General features: G+C 39.4%; 1 long non-coding RNA gene across 1 annotated transcript; it reads left to right on the forward strand.

Moving 5' to 3' along the window:
- The first annotated feature begins 68 nt into the window (after nt 1–68).
- On the forward strand, nt 69–18,372 carry LOC118854374. Its single transcript, XR_005010714.1, has 3 exons — nt 69–170; nt 17,518–17,643; nt 18,163–18,372. It is a non-coding gene; the product is annotated as an uncharacterized LOC118854374 (long non-coding RNA).
- The last annotated feature ends 1,268 nt before the right edge of the window (nt 18,373–19,640 follow it).

Here is a 19,640-nt window from a genome sequence, read left to right on the forward strand (position 1 = left end):
AAAGACGGCACAGAGCCCGCCTCCCAAGAAGGGGGAGCCTGGCTGCCTGCCAGCCCTCCGGGCTCAGGCTCGCGCTCCTAGGAGAGCGAGGCGCGTCGGAGTCTAACGCAAGGTAGAAGGAGAATGTAGCCGTCTGAATGTCTTCTCTTGGCCGGGAAAGAGAGCCAAAGGTGTGGGGGTCTTGGGGATGACATGTGGGAGCTGGGATGCTTCATTGAGCTCAGGGGCGGTAGCCTGGCTTGTCCACTTCCCCGGGGAAGTGTATTTGTATTTGCTCGCAAATTTGTAGACGGACAGCAAGAATAGGAGGCAAGCACGCAATTCTCTGGGGGACAGGAGCACTCCGCGGCTAGTTGGTGCTGCAGGGCTCTGTGCCAGTTTGTCTGGGTATTTTGTAGAGGTCTTCGTGTGGACTAAATTTAGGTTAATAATCCATATAGTGCTGCCTAGAATTATAGGTAGAAAATCGGGCTTTGGACTTATACTGTATGTGCAAAAAAATCCATCTGACCCATATGGCATATATCAACCAACAAACCACAGAAAAGGGGAGAGGGGACAAACGTTTATTAAACGCCCACTATGTCCCAGGCACTTTACAAAGTGCCTTACAAATATCTCATTGGGTCCTCACAATAAGCCCAGGAAAAAGGTGCTATTATTACCCTCATTTTACTGTTGAAGGAACTGAGTCACAGAGGTTAAGGGACTTGTCCAGGGTCATACAGATAGTAATTGTTTGAGGCTGGATTTGAATTAAGTCTTCATGACTCCAGGCTCAGGTGCTGTATCCACTATTAAGTACTTACTATAATCCAGTACACAAAGATAAAAATGACAGTCCCTGCTCCCGAGGAGATTTGTGATTGAGTCTTTCAGGGGGAATCTAAAATTAGATAGCATTTTTAGGTCCCTATCAATGTAAGGCTTCTAGGGGTCTAAAGTTATAAGAAAGTTGGTATTTTTACATGTATAAACAAGGAGTTTACATAGATATGGCCTGACATGGTTCATATGTTTCTCTCAATGGCTTCTCCTTATTACTTTGTCTGACTCTCTTTCTGTGTCCCTCTTCTCTCCCTCCCTCCCTCTCTCTCTCTCTCTCTCTCTCTCTCTGTCTCTGTCTCGGTCTGTTTCTCTCTCTCTCCACACACACACACACACACACACACACACACACACACACACATATCTATATGATTTGTCTCTTCTCTGTCTTCCTTTGTCTCTGTCCTCAGTCTCTCTATCTCTATGTCTCAGTCTCTATTCTCTGTCCCTCTTTGTCTCTGTCTCTCTGTCTCCCTCTCTGACACTATCTCTCTGTCTTTCTCTCTTTCTATCTCTATGTCTCTATGTCTGTCTGTCTCTTTCTATCTCACTCTTTATTTCTTTTTGTCTCTGTCCCTTCTCCTCTGTCTCTAATTCCCTCTCTTCTCTCTCTGTCACTATCTCTCTGGCTCTCTCTCTCTCTCTCTCTCTCTCTCTCTCTCTCTCTCTCTCTGGCTCCCTGAGTAAGAAAAGGAAGGGGGATATATTCAAAATGAAGATGAGATAGAAAGAAATTAAATATACATACTTTTATACATATAGGGATCAAAGACAGCACTTATCCACTTAGAAATCCTATAGCACGTGGTGGTGGTGCTGAGTTCATTGTTTATTTTAAGATTAATGTTGTAATATGATCTCTTTGCTGCAGAGCTTCCTCTCTGAAAAAGTGGAATTTCCAGTACAGGACCTGGGGCCAAAGTTGTCTTAGGAATGTACAGAAGGATGGAGTTGGTATTTTACATTGATTACAAATCTTCTGACTTTAAAACTAGAAGCAGCATATTTCAGTAAATAGGATTATATGAAGTATATTGATATGCTGTCACATACTTCATTAGTTGTTAATTAGGTGGAAAGAACCTGTTACTGGAATTGGGTTTAAATCCTGCCTGCCAATGATACCTAGGTTACCTTGGCGAATGAGTTAACCCATCTGGTCTTCAGTTTGTTGTTGTTCAGTCATGTCTGATTCTTCATGAATCCCAGCTTCAGTTTTCTTGGTGGAGATAATGGAGTAGTTTGCCATTTCCTTCTCCAGCTCATTTTACAGATGAGGAAACTGAGGCAAACAGGGTCAGGTGACTTGCCCAGGGTCACACAGCTAGTAAGTATCTGAGGCCACATTTGAACTCAGGTCCTCCTAACTCTGGGCACTGTGTTCTATCCGCTGTGCTACCTAGCTGCCTTGGTTTCAGTTTACTCATTTGTAAAATAAGATGCTTGGACTAGCTGGCCTCTGAGATTCCTTCCCACTCTGGATCTATGATTACATTCCTAGATGACTTGAGGCTGTATTTTATAATTAACCTGTTCAGTATTTTTTGTTCTTCTCTTATTAGAAATAAATGTTAGAATACCTTAATTCACTGAGTGAGCTGTGTTTTCTCAAGAATGCAATGCATAGAATAGAAACAAACATTTCCAAGCCCATTGAGGTAAAAGAGATATCATTCATCCTCTATTAAAAGGGCCAGCAGCAATTCTCCCTGTACCAGGGAGTTAGAACCATGGTGAGGACATTAGAGCCAGGATTACAGGCCACTAGTGCAGCCAGCTACCCTGCTTGGAGACCCTGAGAAGCCAAGGCGCCTGGGCTCCAGCCCCAGGAGGCTTTTGGACTAGCAGCTGGTACATATGTTAACCTGTGAAGCTAAGCCCCTTCTCCACAGACACAAAGGTGATAAAAGGGGAGGGGAGAGGAGGATTTTGTCTCGTGTTGTGGGAGTAAATTCGTATATTTGTGACTATACTTTTTGAGGTAAATATTTCTTGTGAAAATTTTTTTAAAAGAATGCTTTATATGGGGCAGCTGGGTGGCACAGTGGATAGAGCACTGGCCCTGGAGTTGGGAGGACCTGAGTTCAAATTTGACCTGAGACACTTGACACTTACTAGCTGTGTGACCCTGGGCATACCATTTAACCCCAGCTGCCTTGAAAAACAAGCAAAGAATGCACCAGACAGTATTTATGCCACAAGGCAGCTAGGAGGCACCATTCAGAGAGCACAGGGCCTAGAGTAAGAAAGATTCAAGTTCAAATAAGACCATTTGTTATGTGGCCCTGGACAAGTCAGTTAACCTATCTGTCTCAGTCCAGTCAACAAGCGTTTATTAAGCCCTGTACCAGGGATACAAAGGCAAAAATATGATCCCAGCCCTCAAGCAGAAGAAGAAATATACAAATAGCTATGAAGAAACAAGAAATGTACAGGATAAATGGAAGATAATCTCAGAAGGATATCACTAAGATTAAGGAGAATGGGTAAAGAATGTACAATGCACTAAGTTTTGTGACTCTGAGACTTTCAGAAGAAATCTGGTGTTATATGCTGTTTTTGGAGTAATAACAATGGAAGGTTTCTATGGGTCTATGGTTATAGATAAGTGCTTTGTAAACTCTGAAATGCCATGTGTTGTTGTTATTCAATCATTTTCAGTCATATGCAACTCTCCACGGTCTTATTAGGATTTTGGGGCGGACTTGGGGGGCAAAGATCCTGGAGTGGTTTGCCATTTCCTTCTCCAGTTCATTTTACAGATGAGGAAACTGAGGCAAACAGGGTGAAGCAACTTGCCTAGGGTCACGCAGTAAGTGTCTGAGGCCAAATTTGAACTCAAGAAGATGAGTCTTTCTGACTCCAGACCTTGCACTCTATGCACTGCAGCACCACCTAGCTGCCCAAAGTGCCATATAAGTATGAATTATAATGAATATTATTATCATTGTCATCATGTTCTCAACCATATGGACAGGCATCAGATAGAAATGGTCAAGTTGCTGTCCTGTTAATTCTATTGTCAAGGTGGATAAAATGCTTTTCTGTGACTGGATAAGAATATTAGGATATATTCTACAGGAAGGAAATAAGCATTTATTTCTTTAAGTATTTAAGTGTCTGAAGCTTAAATTTGAATTCAGGTCTTCCCAACCTAGGGGCAGCTAGATGAAGTAGTAGATACAGTGGTGGGACTAGAGTCAGGAAGACTCATCTTAGTAAGTTCCAAATCTGGCTTCAGACACTTACTAGTTTTGTGATCCTAGGCTGTTTGCCTCAGTTTCCTCATCTGTAAAATGAGCTGGAGAAGGAAATGGAAAACCACTCCAGTATCTTTGCCAAGAATACCCCAAATGGGTCATAAAGAGTCAAACATGACTAAAAACACCTGAACTTCCTGACTTTGGCTTGTAGCTCTATCAACTGGGCCATGAGCTGCTTATATAGATCCAATGGAAAGTAGTCTTGAGATGTCTCTTGCAGCAGAGATAATCTGCACATTATTCTGTTCCAAATAGTCCCAGTTTTTTTCCCGGGTCCATGGAATTTGGAGATGAATATTTTGTATAGTGATAGCTAGTAGAAATACTGTTCTTAAATGTTCGTGGATGAATGTTGTGTATGGGCAGATGTGAGTAACACTTATCTGTAACCATCCTCTGGTCCCAGTATGCTTATTTGCTAAATTCTCAAGGATTTTTTTCTATTGGTTGCCATGGCCAAAAAAAGAAATGGCCCTCAATCCTATTCTCCTTCAGTATGGTGACAGGGTGAGAGGAGAGGGGTAAAGCTTCTAAGAATCATGTAACTGTATAAACATTTATAAACTTTAATGTGAATGTTGGTACTCTAATTTTGAGATCTTTGCCCAATGATCAAGTTGCCACATTGTTAAAATATTGATATTGTTGAATTATATCAATCTCGATATTCATAGACTAAACAAAACCAGAAGAAGAAAAGAACCTGCAGCCTTATGAGAGTATGATGCATGGATACTCTTTGGAGAGGCAGAGAAAGAAGTTGGGAGAATGGGTTTTATCCTATACCCAAAGGCAACAATTGATCATCACATATTACAGTGCTTCTAATAAGTCCTTGTAAAATAGGCACCCCCAAAATAATTGAATAGTTTAGTAAGTGTGGGGGCAAGAATCCAAATTGCTTTCTGGGGAAGGTGGACCAATTTACAACTCCAACAACAGTGCATTAATATATCTGTTTCCCACAGCTCCTGGAATTTTTGTCTTCTTTCTTTGGATTTTCTCAGCCTTGCCAATCTGAAGGGTGTGAGCTGAGTCTGATCATCTAATTATTAAAGATTTGGATCATTTCCCCATGTAACTGTTAATGGTCTGGTGTTCATCCCTGGAGAGCTAGTTATTCATATCCTTTAACCATTTCTCAATTGGAAAACGGCTGTTATTCCTGTAAACTTGGAGCAATTTCTCATATTTTAGAAATGAGATTTGTTGAACTTTGATCAATACAATGACCAATCATAGTACTAAAGCACTGATGATAAAGAATGATGTTTATGACCTAAAGAGAATTGATGGACTCAATAGGGAGAATGAAATATATTTTTGGCCATGGACAATGTGGAAATTAGTCTTGCTTGAATAAACAATATATGTTCATGTATTGTTTATATGTGTGTGTATACATCTACACATGTATAAAGAGAGGTACACATCTCTCTCTCTCTCTCTCATTGTTTCAAGAGTTTCTTCTTTTTTTACATCTCAAAAGTAAGGAAAGGCATAAGTGGGAGGGCAAGAAATTGAAAAATATTAAATTAAATCATTATTATTTATAATTATTAAAATTAAAATAATTGCAACTTATATACCAGTGTTGATGCTGAGATAGAGAAATTCTACAAATATTAACATTGGTAAGATCAATCGATCAGTAATTATCGATCAGAGGAGAGGCAGTAACCCAGCCAAATTCTGCCAATGTTCTCCTCTAACCAACCTGAAAATAATGCCTCAAATCCAATTTTGAAGTAGCTGAGCCAATGAAAGTGCCTGCTATGTGCTGCTAGGCATTGTACAAAAATATCAAGGAAATGGTTGCTGACCTCAAGGACCATATGTTTAATGAGTGAGAAAATGTGTACCGGTGTAAAATAGTGCATGTATGTATGTATGTATGTATATATATATATATATATATATATATATATATATATATATATATATATATATATACACATATATATATATACACACATATACACACATATATGTGTGTGTGTGTGTATTAATGATCACAAAGTAGTTTCTGAAGGGAAGGCAATCGTAGCTGTGAGGATTGGAAAAGATGTCTAATGGAAGGTGGCACTTGAGCTGAGTTTTGGAGGAAACCAAGGATTTTGAGAGGTAGGGGTGAGGAGGAAGGATATCCAGACATGGGAGACAGCCAGTGTGAAGGCACAGAGTCAGGAGATAAAATGTGGGGTATACAGAGTTGCCAGAATGAGCTATTTCTAGGATGTCTAGAAGAAAATAACATGTATGAAGCCTGGAACTGTAGAAACAGATCAGGGTGTAAAGAGCTATAAATGCCAAGCAGAGAAGTTAATATCCAATTCCAGAGGTAATGGGGAACCCATGGATTTTATTGATTAGGAGAGGGATGTGGTCATGCCTAATCATCAAGAAAAATCTCCCTGACAATTATATAAAAGATGGATTGGGAGGTAGAGCCAAGATGGCAGAGTAGAGGCAGTAACCCAGCCAAATTCTGCCAATATTCCCCTCCAAACAACCTTAAAATAATGTCTCAAATAGAATTTTGGAGTAGCTGAGCCAACAAAAGGTCAGGTCAAAATATTTTTCCAGCCTAACACCACTTAGTAGGTTGGAAGGAGAGGTCTGTGACACCAGGGTGTGAGCTGGCCCAGGGTCCAGTGGTAGCACGAGCTGTGGGTCTTGGAGATGGCCATGGTGGCAGCAGTAGCACCTTTGGGAGCTCTCAGCCCAGAGATGGTAAGGGGGTCAGACAAATGATCAGAAAGAGAATACAAGGGAACCTTTGCTGGCACTCAGTGCAGTTGGCACTGATTGGCAACTCTATTACCCACATACAGTCCTAAGTAGCAGTTCTAGAGTGGAGTAGAGTGCTGGTAGTTGGTCACAAGGGAATAGGGGAACTGCTCGAACTTGCAAGGCAGAGAAAAGCACTAGACTTGATGCTGTAGAGAAGCAGGGGCATTCCTGGGTAAAGACCAGAGCACAGACCAGGACAGCAGGGACAATACCTTTCCCAGGATCATACCACTTTAGAAGCACTAAAACCCTGCAGAACAAAGGCCTAGACATAACTGAACTGACTGAACAAGTGCTAACCATAATGGAGAGTTACCACAACTCAAGCCCAGCAGAAGCCAGTGGCAATGCCAGCTTTAAACATGGCCTTGATGGGACTAATGCTATGTGGGAACTGAGATAACTTGGCAGCCTAATCTCCTCTTCATCCTTAAGGTATTGGAAGAATGTATATTTGTTTTTGTTATATGTATGAAATAAATATCCTTTGATAAAAGCCAATCAATGTTAAGGGTTATATGGACTTGGGGTGCCAATTACTGGGCTACAAAATGGGGGATAATACAGTTGGTGGATGTTCAAGCGAAGATCAAAGAAAAGTGATACTTCAATCACCTCAGGGAAACCTTGAACCCAGAGAGATGTAAATAGCTCTGGCCCTGAGAGAGTGGGACCAGAGTCAACCATATTATGTTATTATAATAAATTGTTTTCTCTTAAGGACAGTGGAATCATGATCCTTGGTTGCTCATATCAAAGTCCTGGATGATTTTAGAAAAGAAATGGAAATGCCATAAAATGAAGCTTAACAAATGTTTATTGACTCAAAATGAATTTCTAAATCAATGGGGTCTTAGATTTACTTGAATATATATTTTTTAATTTTTAAGGATTTATTATATGCTAAGGATTATGTTAAGGGCTAGATTACAGATACAAGTAAGCAAAGCAGCCCATGCCCTCAAGGAGCTTGCATTCTTATAGGACAAGAAAAAAATATCAGAGGGAGGGGGTGGAGCCAAGATGGCAGCTGGTAAGCAGGGACTAGAGTTAGCTCCATAGCAAGTCCCTCTGAAAACTTATAAAAAATGGCTCTGAACCAATTCTTGAATGGCAGAACCCACAGAACAGCAGAGGGAAGCAGGGTTCCAGCCCAGGACAGTCTGGATGGTCTCTGGGTGAGGTCTATTCCACACGGAGCTGGGAGCTGGGAGCTGGGAGCTGGGAACGGAGTGGAGCAGAGCCCAGCCTGAGCGGCGTGGACCATCCAGACCAGAAGCCAGGCGGAGGGGGCCCTAGCGCCCTGAATATGTGACCTGCGGCAGTTACCAGACCCCTCGACCCACAAACACCAAAGACTGCGGAGAAGGTTAGTGGGAAAAGCTGCAGGAGTGGAAGGAGTTCGCGGTTCGGCTTCCAGCCCCGGGGGCAGCGGAGGTGGGGCAGCTACAGCTGTTGTTACTTCCGGCTCCAGGCCCACCTGGTGGGAGGAATTAAGTGGCGGATCAGAGCAGGAGTGCAACAACCTGCTGAAGATCTAAGCCCAGTCTGGACTGGGGGTTCTTGGGGAAGGAGTAGTGTGGGTCTGACAGAGCTGGCACCTCCCCCCCAAACGTGGAACATAGAACTCGTTAGTCTACAAGCAGTCATACCCCACTGAAAAACTCAAGGGTCAATAAAATAGAGGACTTTCAAGCTTTCTCAGTGAAAAGGCCAGAACTGAATAGAAAATTTGACTTTCAAACACAAGAATCAAGAGAAGCATGAAAAGGTAATCAAGAAACGGAAATTGCAAGGGACTTACTAAAGTTGAACTGTTTTGTTTACATTCCTACATGGAAAGATGATGTGTATGATTCATGAGACCTCAGTATTAGGGTAGTTGAAGGGAATATGCATATACATATATATATATATATGTTTATGTATATATATAAGTGAATGTGTATGTATGTATATATCTATGTGTATATGTATATATGTGTATGTATGTGTATATATATGTGTTTATATATATGTATATATATATATATATATATGTAAAAGAGAGAGAGCAGACACAGGGTGAGTTGAAGACGAAGGGAAGATATCTAAAAGAAATAAAATGAAATTAAGGGATGAGAGAGCAACATACTGAGAGAGGGAGATAGGGAGAGATAGAATGGGGTGGATTATCTCGCATAAAGGTGGCAAGAGGAAGCAGTTCTGTGGGAGGAGGCAAGAGTGCGGGTGATGGGGGAATGAGTGAACCTTGCTCTCATCAGATTTGGCCTGAGGGGGAATACCATACATATTCAGTTGGATATCTTACCCCACAGGAAAGAAGAGGGAGGAAGATTAAAAAAAAAAATAAAAAGGGGGGGGGATGATGGAGTGGAGGGCAGATGGGGGTGGAGGTAGTCAAAAACAAACACTTTGGAAAGGGGACAGGGTCAAGGGAGAAAATTCAATAAAGCAGGATGGGTTGGGAAGGAGCAAAATGTAGTTAGCCTTTCACAACATGAGTATTGTGGAAGGGTTATACATAATGATACATGTGTGGCCTAGGTTGAATTGCTCGACTTCTTAGGGAGGGTGGGTGGGAAGGGAAGAGGGGAGAGAATTTGGAACTCAAAGTTTTAAAATCAGATGTTCAAAAAAAAGAGTTTTTGCATGCAACTAAAAAATAAGATACACAGGCAATGGGGTGCAGAAATTTATCTTGCCCTACAAGAAAGGAAGGGAAAAGGGGATGAGAGGGGAGGGGGGTGATAGAGGGGAGGGCTGACTGGGGATCAGGGCAACCAGAATATACACCATCTTGGAGTGGGGGGAGGGTAGAAATGGGGAGAAAATTTGTAGTTCAAACTGTTGTGAAAATCAATGCTGAAAACCAAATATGTTAAATAAATAAATTAAAAAATATGTAAAACAAAAAAAGTATAAGAGGGAACAAGAATTGGGAATCAATACAGCAGGGCATGGCAGAGGGTACTTGTGACTCATTATGGCTTAGAAATTGCCAGGGAATTATGTGATAGGCCTAGAAACAAGTAAAATAAGGTGAAAAATTGCCAATCAGATCATGGGTCCCAATACTGAACATCTTTGGATATTGCATTTGTAATTCAGGGATTTGTCATCTGTGGGTTTATAAAGAATAGTGAGCTTCCAGCGTATAATTCCAGCCACCTGATTGCATCTTTATAAGTATCCAGTAAATGCTAAAATTTTGCAATGCACCATGATAAGTTTCATAGTTTCTACTACTTCATTGCATAATCTACATGAATCAATATGTCTAAGCTGCTTGAAGACAATTTCTGTAATTTCTGGTGGCACTCACCTAATCTTGAATTGCTCCTCCATTCTATAAACAAATCTCCATGACTCAACCATTTGTTGGACACTTCTTTGTTCACATGTGGTTGGCTGAATTCATGTGGACGTTACTCATGGTGGACCTTTGAATTCTACTCTGAAATCTTAGCCAATCTCATATACTGTAGGGAAAAGAGTGCTCATAAATGTTTAATAATCAGTTCTCCAAAAAAATAATTTGCATATAACACTTAACTTGCATTATTCACATTTCCCATATTTCATTTTCCCCCATTTAATAGTATTTTATTTTTTCCAGATACATGTAAAGATAGTTTTCATATTCACTTTTACAAGATTTTGAGCTCCAAATGTTTTTCTCCCTCTTTCCCCTCCTCCTTCTCTCCCTGCCCCCCTCCCCAAGACAACAAGCAATCTGATATAGGCTATACATGTACAACCATATTAAACATGTTTCTACATTAGTCATGTTGTGAAAGAAGTAGAACAAAAGAGAATAAACATGAGAAACAAAACAACAGCAAAAAAAAAAAAGACATTACCATGCTTCAAATCTGCATTCAGATTCCATTGTTCTTTCTCTGGATGTGGATAGCATTTTCCATCATGAGTCCTTTGGAATTGTCTTAGATCATTGTATTGCTGAGAAGAGCTAAGTCTACCAAAGCTGGTCCTCACACAGTATTGCTGTTACTATGTACAATATTCTCCTGGCTCTGCTCACTTCACTCAGCATCAGTTCATGTAAGTCTTTCCAGGTTTTTCTGAAATCTGCCTGCTCAACATTTCTTAAAGAACAATATACTTCCATTACTTATACTACAAATTGCTCAGCCATTTCCCAATGAATGGGAATCCCCTCAATTTCCAATTTTTGCCACCACAAAAAGAGCTGCTATGAATATTTTTGTGCATGTAGGTCCTTTTCCATTTTTTATGAACTCTTTGGGATACAGACCTAGTAGTGGTATTGCTGGATCAAAGGCTATGTACAGTTTTATAGCTCTTTGGGCATAGTTCCAAATTGTTCTACAAAATGCTTGTATCAATTCACTACTCCACCAACAATGCATTAGTGTTCCAATTTTCCCATATTTTCTCCAACATTTATCATTTTCCTTTTTTGTCAATCAGATAAGTGTGAGGTGGTACCTCAGAGTTGTTTTAATTTGTATTTCTCTAATCAATCCCACATTTCTTAAGTATAGGTGGTCAACAAAACAAGAAATCAAGTCATAATTTGCAGCAGGTATAAATGGTCACATTGAAATTTTAACAATTGGCTCTTGTGAGTTGGTACAGGCAGACAGGTACACTCCAAGTGGTAGATAAACCATTTAGATTGTATTCAATAAGTCCAGTAACAAAGACATATTGCCAGCCTTTACAATTACTTTTTGAAGTAAAGTGTGATTTTTCCAAAAGTCTTTATGTTTTTTTACATGTTTATTATTTGATCAGAGAATATCTATCCATTCTCTTCCTCTTTCTTGACAAAGAAGAAATGTTTAATTTTCTATAGCTGTCATGGTGGTGATGATCCCTGGATCACATTTATACCATTCAGATTTTGTTCAAGTATCTTCTAAATTCATTGTCACCCATTTTATAGTGCAAATATGAACGTATCTACATATCTATAAACACATATTTATTTGTATGTCTATGTAAATAACTATTAAACCTATGTAGAGATATACACATACATATGTGTGTTTTTGTGTTTATGCACTGGAGAATAGAAGTCTATCATTGTTCATTGCTTTAAATGTATTCCTCCCATTTTGGTTTAACTTCAGGACTCTGGTCAGCTTCTTTAGTCCATAGTATCAGCTTTCCCTTAGATATCCTTATATCTATGTCTTGTTCAAGTACAAGGTATTTGGTGGGAGGTGGGCAGTGTTTCTTTGAAAACAGATGATATTTAATTATTTTGCTAACAGCTAATACCTAATAACACTGACCATTACCTGAGGACCTAGAAGTTCAAGAGTTACTAGAAAGAAACACATGAAAAATTTTACAGTTCTCTCAAGAGTACTATTTGTGTATATAGGTTTTTATTTGATCCTAAAAATAAAATCAGAAAACAGCAAATACTAAAATTGCATGCTATCACTGAGAAAATCCCCATCAAATTTTGTGAATGCAACAAAAGTAGTGTGACTTTCCCATAAAATGTTCATCAAAAGGGTAGTTGAAAGTTGATGTGGTATCAGCATCGATAAAAAGCTATGAGATAGATCTGTTTTTCAGAACTGTGAGAAATTGAGGTTGCCACAATGTGTAGTACCTGTATTAGATAAATGCAGATGCCCAGATTCAGTGCAAATCAAATTATATTGACATGATTGGATAAAATGAGCTCCATTACATTTCATAGATAAAACAGCTACTTCTCACTTTGAATCTCATCATTGCCGCTCCCATATATTCAATGGGTTTTCATCGAATTAAAATACTTCAAATGGAAAGTTTTTAATTTTTCATAAAGCTATAATCTGGTATTTGCCAACATTATTATCAGCTCCCCAAAATATCTCTGTATTCAATGAGTCACAATGGTTAGTTTATTTAATATTAAGAAGTCAGTCTGAATTAAGAGATATGCACAAACAGAAAAACAAAGATGAGGAGTAGAATCTCTTAGGAAAAGTACATGTTTATATATGTATATATGCATGTGTGTGTATATATGTATATCTGTATGGATATATCTATGTCTAAATATAACCATGGTTAATTATAGCCTGGGGTGGAGAGGGTGGAGGAAAGGGAATAAAGTAAAAAATCTATAGACAAAAACAAAATAAAACCTACAAGGAAGCAAAGAAAAGATGTACACTTTTCAACGCAATTTGTAGCATTTAATATATAGGTTTTATTGAAATGGAAATTTATTGCTATATATTTTGAATCGTCTCTTACGTTCTGCTGTGCCCATGGCATGTTTTTTTTCTTTTATATTTGAGTTTATAATATGCTTCTTTTTCTTTTCTTATTTTGTTCTTAAGTTTTAGTATTCAAGTCTAAAATTTAAAAGGAGATTTATTTAAAAAGTCAGCCTGCAATTGAATTCGTCAGTATAAGTTTTTTATTATAACTAAAGAAATTAATCATCTAATAATTTTTGAAGTCCAAGGTATTTGTAAATAAAACATTCATCTGGTGATTCAGTTTGACTTTTAGATTGAAGATCAAAGGCTTCAGTTTCCATTCTATCTTGGTGTGCATTAATATTTTTATACTTCTTGAGTCCAATTTAGATTTTGATATCATTGGTGAAAGTTTCCATGAGCCAAAGATCAATTTAATGTGCTATAGAGTAGAGGCATATAATGATGTCATCCATGTACATCAAATGATTAATATGATGTTTTGGCTCTGAGTTGAAAGTTAGACTCAGTTCTATTCAAGACTGTTTGTTGCTGTTCAGTTATTCAGTTGTTCAGTTGTACCCAACTCTTCATGACCCTGTGGACCACAGAATACCAGGACTTTATATCCTCCACTATCTCTTGAAGTCTGTCCAAGTTCGTGTTCACTGTTTCCATGACAGTGTCTACCCATCTCACCCTCTGCTTTCTCCTTCTCCTTTTGCCTTCAATCTTTCCCAACATCGGGATCTTTTTCCAATGAGTCCCATGATAGAGACTGATAAAAAATAATAATTAATTAAAGACAGAGCAGCACCATAGCAGTCTTAAACTCTTTTTCTGGATGATGTCACATTTTGTGCCAATTTTTCATAATAGTATTGAGTTGGTGGGGTCTTTTATGCTAAAAAAAAAAGCTTTCTACATAATCAAAAATTCATGTTCTCACTGTGCTTGAATCTATTTTATATATTGTAGGACATGACAAAGACATGTCCAACTCTCCATGACCCCATTTGGGATTTTCTTGGCAGAGATGCTGGAGGGGTTTGCCATTTCCTTTTCTAGCCTATTTTACAGATGAGGAAACTGAGACAAATAGGGTTAAATGACTTTGCCCAGGGTCACATAACTAGCAAGTGTCTGAGGCCAGATGCGAACTCAGCTCTTCCTGATTCCAGGCCCACATGGTGATTCCAGCCTGCACCTGGTGTCCCATCAACTGCATCCAGCTGCTGATAGACCATCTAAGAGTTAACAAAAACAGGGAAATTCAGAAAGGATAGAGAATGAAGGCAGAAAATGATGGTAGATAGATTCATCTGAATTGGCTTTGCTCACCCACCTGAGTCTGAGGGAGGAGCTCTTTATCACTTGTGCGTTGACTTTTAGGGCTTAGGCTGCCAGGAAGCTGTAACGAAAGTCAGGGCTGGCCAACCTTGGGTTTTTATTGAAACAATAGACAATATATTTTGATTTGCCATTTTAGTGAGAGCTCTGCAGTAGCTTGGCTTAGCTTACTAAAGCATTTATGTAAATTTCTATGCTTGTAGGTGGCCGCATAAATCACACTGCAGGCCCACATGTGGCCCTCTGGCCACATTTTGGACAGCCCTGACCTAAGTCATTCCAGCCTTGGTTATCTGGGCCAATTACATGTCAAGGATGACTTCAGTACTTTTAAAGGAAAACCTATCATGGCCTGCTTCTATGGGCGATGGTGCATGGCCTGTCAGAGTGAGTTACTGTGTCCATTGGCTTTTTGGTAACTGCATCTTTGTTATAAGAGAAGACTCACAGAGTTGGGAGAGGGAAGAGGACTTATCCTGAATGAGTGTGATATAAAAACAAAAGACATTGTACACATTTTTTAAAATTATGCAGTTATGTTCTATCCATTCTGCCAAACTGCCCTTACAGTCAAGATCTGGGCTTAGGAGGAGGAAAAATGCCATTTTCTAATTTGTCACTTCTTACTGTTCAGCTGAATTGTGCTTGCATAATTCCTATTATCTTCAACCTGTGGTTTCTTTGAATGGCCTTTCAAAGCTATTTGTATATTTTGTAAGAGTGGTTTCAGTTAAAACTAGATAATATCCATTTCTTTGTAACCATATAAACCTCAATATGTTGAAATATACTGAAAACAAATGAATGAACTACAAGTGTCCCAGTCAGTCCATATGCATTGTGGACTTTCCACTCTTTCTTTACCCACCATATGTGATATTTGGTTGAGGGTACCAGAGCCAGTGTGTATGTTAGATATCAATGAAGTTGAATTCATTAAATAAAAATAGATAGAAATTTGAATATTTTCTTCTTGCTGTGCAATGATTCATCTTGTTCACCCTTTGAGATGCAAGCTTTCTCCTTCAGACACCACTGTTCTGGATGACTCTGTGCTTCGAGGTCTTCTACTTTTTACCTCCTTTACTCTCTATTTCCATTTCCATGGTGGTCACCTCTTGTGAGGTATGGAGGCAAAGAAAGAGGTTCAATTTGAATCAATACTAGCGTTGGGGTGGAGGGACGTTCCCCAGTCAGACCCTAAAATCTAAGTGTATAAAGGCTGCTTTATGTTTTGTTTTGTTTTGTTTTGCGCTGGAGAGAAGGAGGCATTGATTTGCTCTGTAGATTGAGGATGCTGTGTGGGAGTTCTAAGCATTTCAGTTGTTTGATGTTAATTCATGGATATTTTTTAAAGCTTGCATAGGGTTTATGTCTTCTTATTTTGTTGGTTCACCTTAAGCTTTCTATACACAGCACGTGATTCCTTTTTCTGATGTTTTTAGTTTGGAGGGGTTATATTACTCTCCCATCTAGGCACTCATGTGATTTATAGCCATCTGTTTGATGGTGCTGTGAGTTTTCCCATTGTATCTTGGATATATAACCTAAGGAGATAGAAGGCATCTCTATTGTTACCCTTGGGTCAAAAAATTAACTATCCTTTGTGCCCTGTGACACCAACCTCTCATACTCTTCTTCTGATATTCTGATTTTTCCTGGATGATTGCTCACCCACCAACATCTGTGGACCTATCTTTTCATTCTTTAGAGGACAAGCAGCTGTTTCCTCCTTGAAAGCATCATTTTCTCTTCTTTGAGAAAGGACTCAAATTTGTCCCTTAGTGCCTTCTTCCTTCCTTCCTTGTAGGACTTTCTCCAACCTTCCAAACTCTTAACACAAATCAGAACTCTCTTCCTCTGCATATTTTCCCACTTTCTTTCCACACCCTTAATGGCAACTTTTAAAGGGACATATTTTTGTCTCTAATAGTCTGGTGTTTGGAGAGGGATTTCTCACACTTTCTCTTCTAGCAGAAAGACTAGTCTGCACTTTGGACATGTTGCTAAGTCATTATTCTTTGTGATCCTGTTTGAGATTTTCCTGGCAGAGATACTGGAGTGGTTTGCATTTCCTTCTCCAGTTCATTTTAAAGATGAGGAAACTGAGGCAAGCAGGGTTAAGTGACTTGCCCAGGGTCACACAGACTGGATTTGAACTCAGGTCTTCTTGATTAGAGACCCTGCATTACTGGGCCACCTAGCTGCCCTCACTTTGGACATAGATAACAGTTTGGAACATGTCAGAAGTAGAAATGCAATAAAGTACTAGTTTTTGCAAATTCCTTTCTATTCTCCATACATATAAAGTGACATCCTCAGCCTTTCAAACTGCTTATGGATAATTACAATTCCAAAGTTATCACTTTCTTTTTCTTTAACACTTTGTTAACACCTTGAGAGTCTCATTAATACCTATTAAGGACTTGTAAGCCACACTCATGATTTAGGGTACAGTGAATAGATCACTGGACCTGGAATCAGGAGACTAAAATTCAAATCTAGCCTTAGAGACTGTCTGGCTCTGATCCTGGGCAAGCCATTGAACCTCGGGCTGTCTCAATTTCCTGAACTATAAAATAAGGATAATAATTCCACTTACCTTGCAGGCTTGTTGTGAAGACCCAATGAAATAATACTTATAAAGTGCTTAGTTTAGTTTCTGGCACACAGTAGGTGCTTGATAAATACTTGTTTCTTCTTTTCATTTTTTCCTTCCTTTTCTCACTAAGCTCCTCCTTTGTCAAATGATTTTGCTTAGTTTAACTTATCTTGCTTTAATGTCTATATTCTCCTTCTATTCCTTCCTCTTCTCTTCTTCATTTCAGATCTTGTTTTTCCTTCTCTTTTTCTTCTTCCTTCTTCTCTTAAGGTATTTCACCTTCTTCTGCTCATCATCTTGAATTCTTTCTCCCCAAATTCTTCTCCTTTAGGATGATTTTTCCTTTAGCTCATCATTCCTCTCCTCCCCCGTTCATCAAATCTTTCCAATTTCCTCTCCAAAATCCATCCCTGTCCTTCTTCACAATTCCCCAGCTTTCCCCATCACTTTTGTAACTCCTTTTCTCTCTTTTTTTCCATTTCAGCTTCTCTTCTCCAATTTCTTCTGCCACACAATCTCCCCTTTAGAAGTCAGAAATGGAACATCAGTTCACCTACATTTAAATTATATTCTCAAGCAGTAAGAAGGCACCTGGGAGATGAGAGCAGAGGTAAGTGGGTGCAGCTGGCAGCCTGGAAAAGATCTGAATCTGGGCCCAACTTTGACAACTTCAGAAAGATCAGAAGTGTCCTTAGGACATAAATGGGAACTTGGCAGTTGGCACAAAGACTGAAAATGGAAAAGGAAAGGAGTTGGCCCTGGACCTCAAAATGAGAACCATAAAGTCTTGATTGTGAGGTTATTAAGTACCATATACAGAGAATACGGGATAAGCTTAAATGCCAGTTTGACAGGATGTTATCAAGTAAAGTTTCACCTAAGGAGAGAATCATCCTTAACCAAGAGTTGCTGCATATGTTTTGGCTACCACCCTAGACATCAAAGTAGGTCAGGAGAGCTAGAGACAGGCCAGGGGAAACTCCAGAATGGCGCCTGGCATGGGAACAAGCAGCCTTTTGCAGGCTGGTGCCAGCCAACTCTTCTTCTACAGGAAAGATTAGAAATATATTAATCCTGTGTGTTTTCTACTTTGTTCTTTTAATTTTCCCCTAAATACTTGGTGATGCAGATTTGGCATCCTGAGGAAACAAAGAAAGACAGAAAGAAAGACTCCTGAACTTGAAGTCTGAAGAACTGGGTTCTAGGTACACTTGTTCTACCAAAAATTGGGCAAACAACCTTCTGGTGGCTCATTTTCCTTCTGTGTAAAGTGAGGGGCTTGGATAAAGCAATCTTTTTTATTAGTTTTAATTTATGGAATAAAATAAATGTTAAAATCTTTCTGGCATTAAGTTTGTTGATTCTAGAGACAAAATGGTATAGTAGAATGAGGACTGGTCCTCATTCTGAGTTCTAGTGAAACTCTAATCCTTACTAGCTATTTGACAGTAAGTGAGTCACTCTAACCCCTTTGTGCCTTGGCTTTCTCATCCGTAAAATGGGAAAGTATGACTATTTACACCACCCCCCTCACAAAGTTATTGTGAGTAAAACACTTTGTCATACCTTCAAAGCCCTGTAGAAATATGGGATAGGATGAGAGGAAAGGAATGTGGAACTCAATGGGCTCATTTCTGTCTGTGTTATTGACATGACAAATTCATATTGTTAAGCTTTAGACAGACTCTGGCTATGAAATTATTTGGTTTTTTTTCCATTGGACAGCTGTAAATCTTCATTCGGTCCAAAATTCTCATAGTTTCTTATAACTGAGCAAAACAAGAAAGCACTTACTGTCATGGAAACAATGGCCAGCCCCTCCTGAGGCATTGACGTAAGCCTGTGCAATGTGGGGCTTCAGGTTGCCAGGAGTAGCAAAGAAAAGGATAAGACGTAGCAAAAACATAGACAGCTGAGGAACTGTCAGCTTTAGCAATGCATAATAACTCCTAGGACTAGGCTAGCCCAAAGCAGAAGCTTTCAAAAGGGAAGTGGTTTCCCCTTCCCACCCCCACCCCCAAAGCTCATTTCTAATTTCAGAAACAATCTGACCCTTTATCGCTTTTCCAGATTACTGATATTTTCAAGCACAGTGGCTCAAACCAGCATGGTGATCAGATGTCTCCCTTTGTCCACAGCTTCTTTATTAATAGCTGGAAGAGGAAGATATAAAGGATGTGACAACAGCAGATAGTGGAGGTGGTGATTGGGCCATTTTCTAATGTAGTCATGATCTGAGCTCGCTATTCCAGAGGGAGATCAGGCCTGGAGTCAAGAAGACCTAAGTTCAAATCCAACCTCAGACACTTGCTAAACATGTGACCCTGGGCAAGGCACTTCATGTCTGTTTGCCTCAGCTTTCTCATCTGTAAAACAAGGATAACAGCACCTACCTCACAGAGTTGTCCTGAGGACCAAATGTGATAATAATTGTAAAGTGCTTAGCACAATGCCTGGAACATAGTAAGCACTGTTTTTTGGTGTTTCCTGTCCTGTCCAACTCTCTGTGACCCCATTTGGGATTTTTTTTTTGGCAAAAATACTAGAGTAGTTTGCCATTTCCATCTCCAGCTCATTTTACAGATGAGGAAATGGAGGCAAGCAGAG

The sequence above is a fragment of the Trichosurus vulpecula genome, chromosome 6 (assembly GCF_011100635.1).
Source record: "Trichosurus vulpecula isolate mTriVul1 chromosome 6, mTriVul1.pri, whole genome shotgun sequence".
Lineage (NCBI taxonomy): Eukaryota > Metazoa > Chordata > Mammalia > Diprotodontia > Phalangeridae > Trichosurus > Trichosurus vulpecula.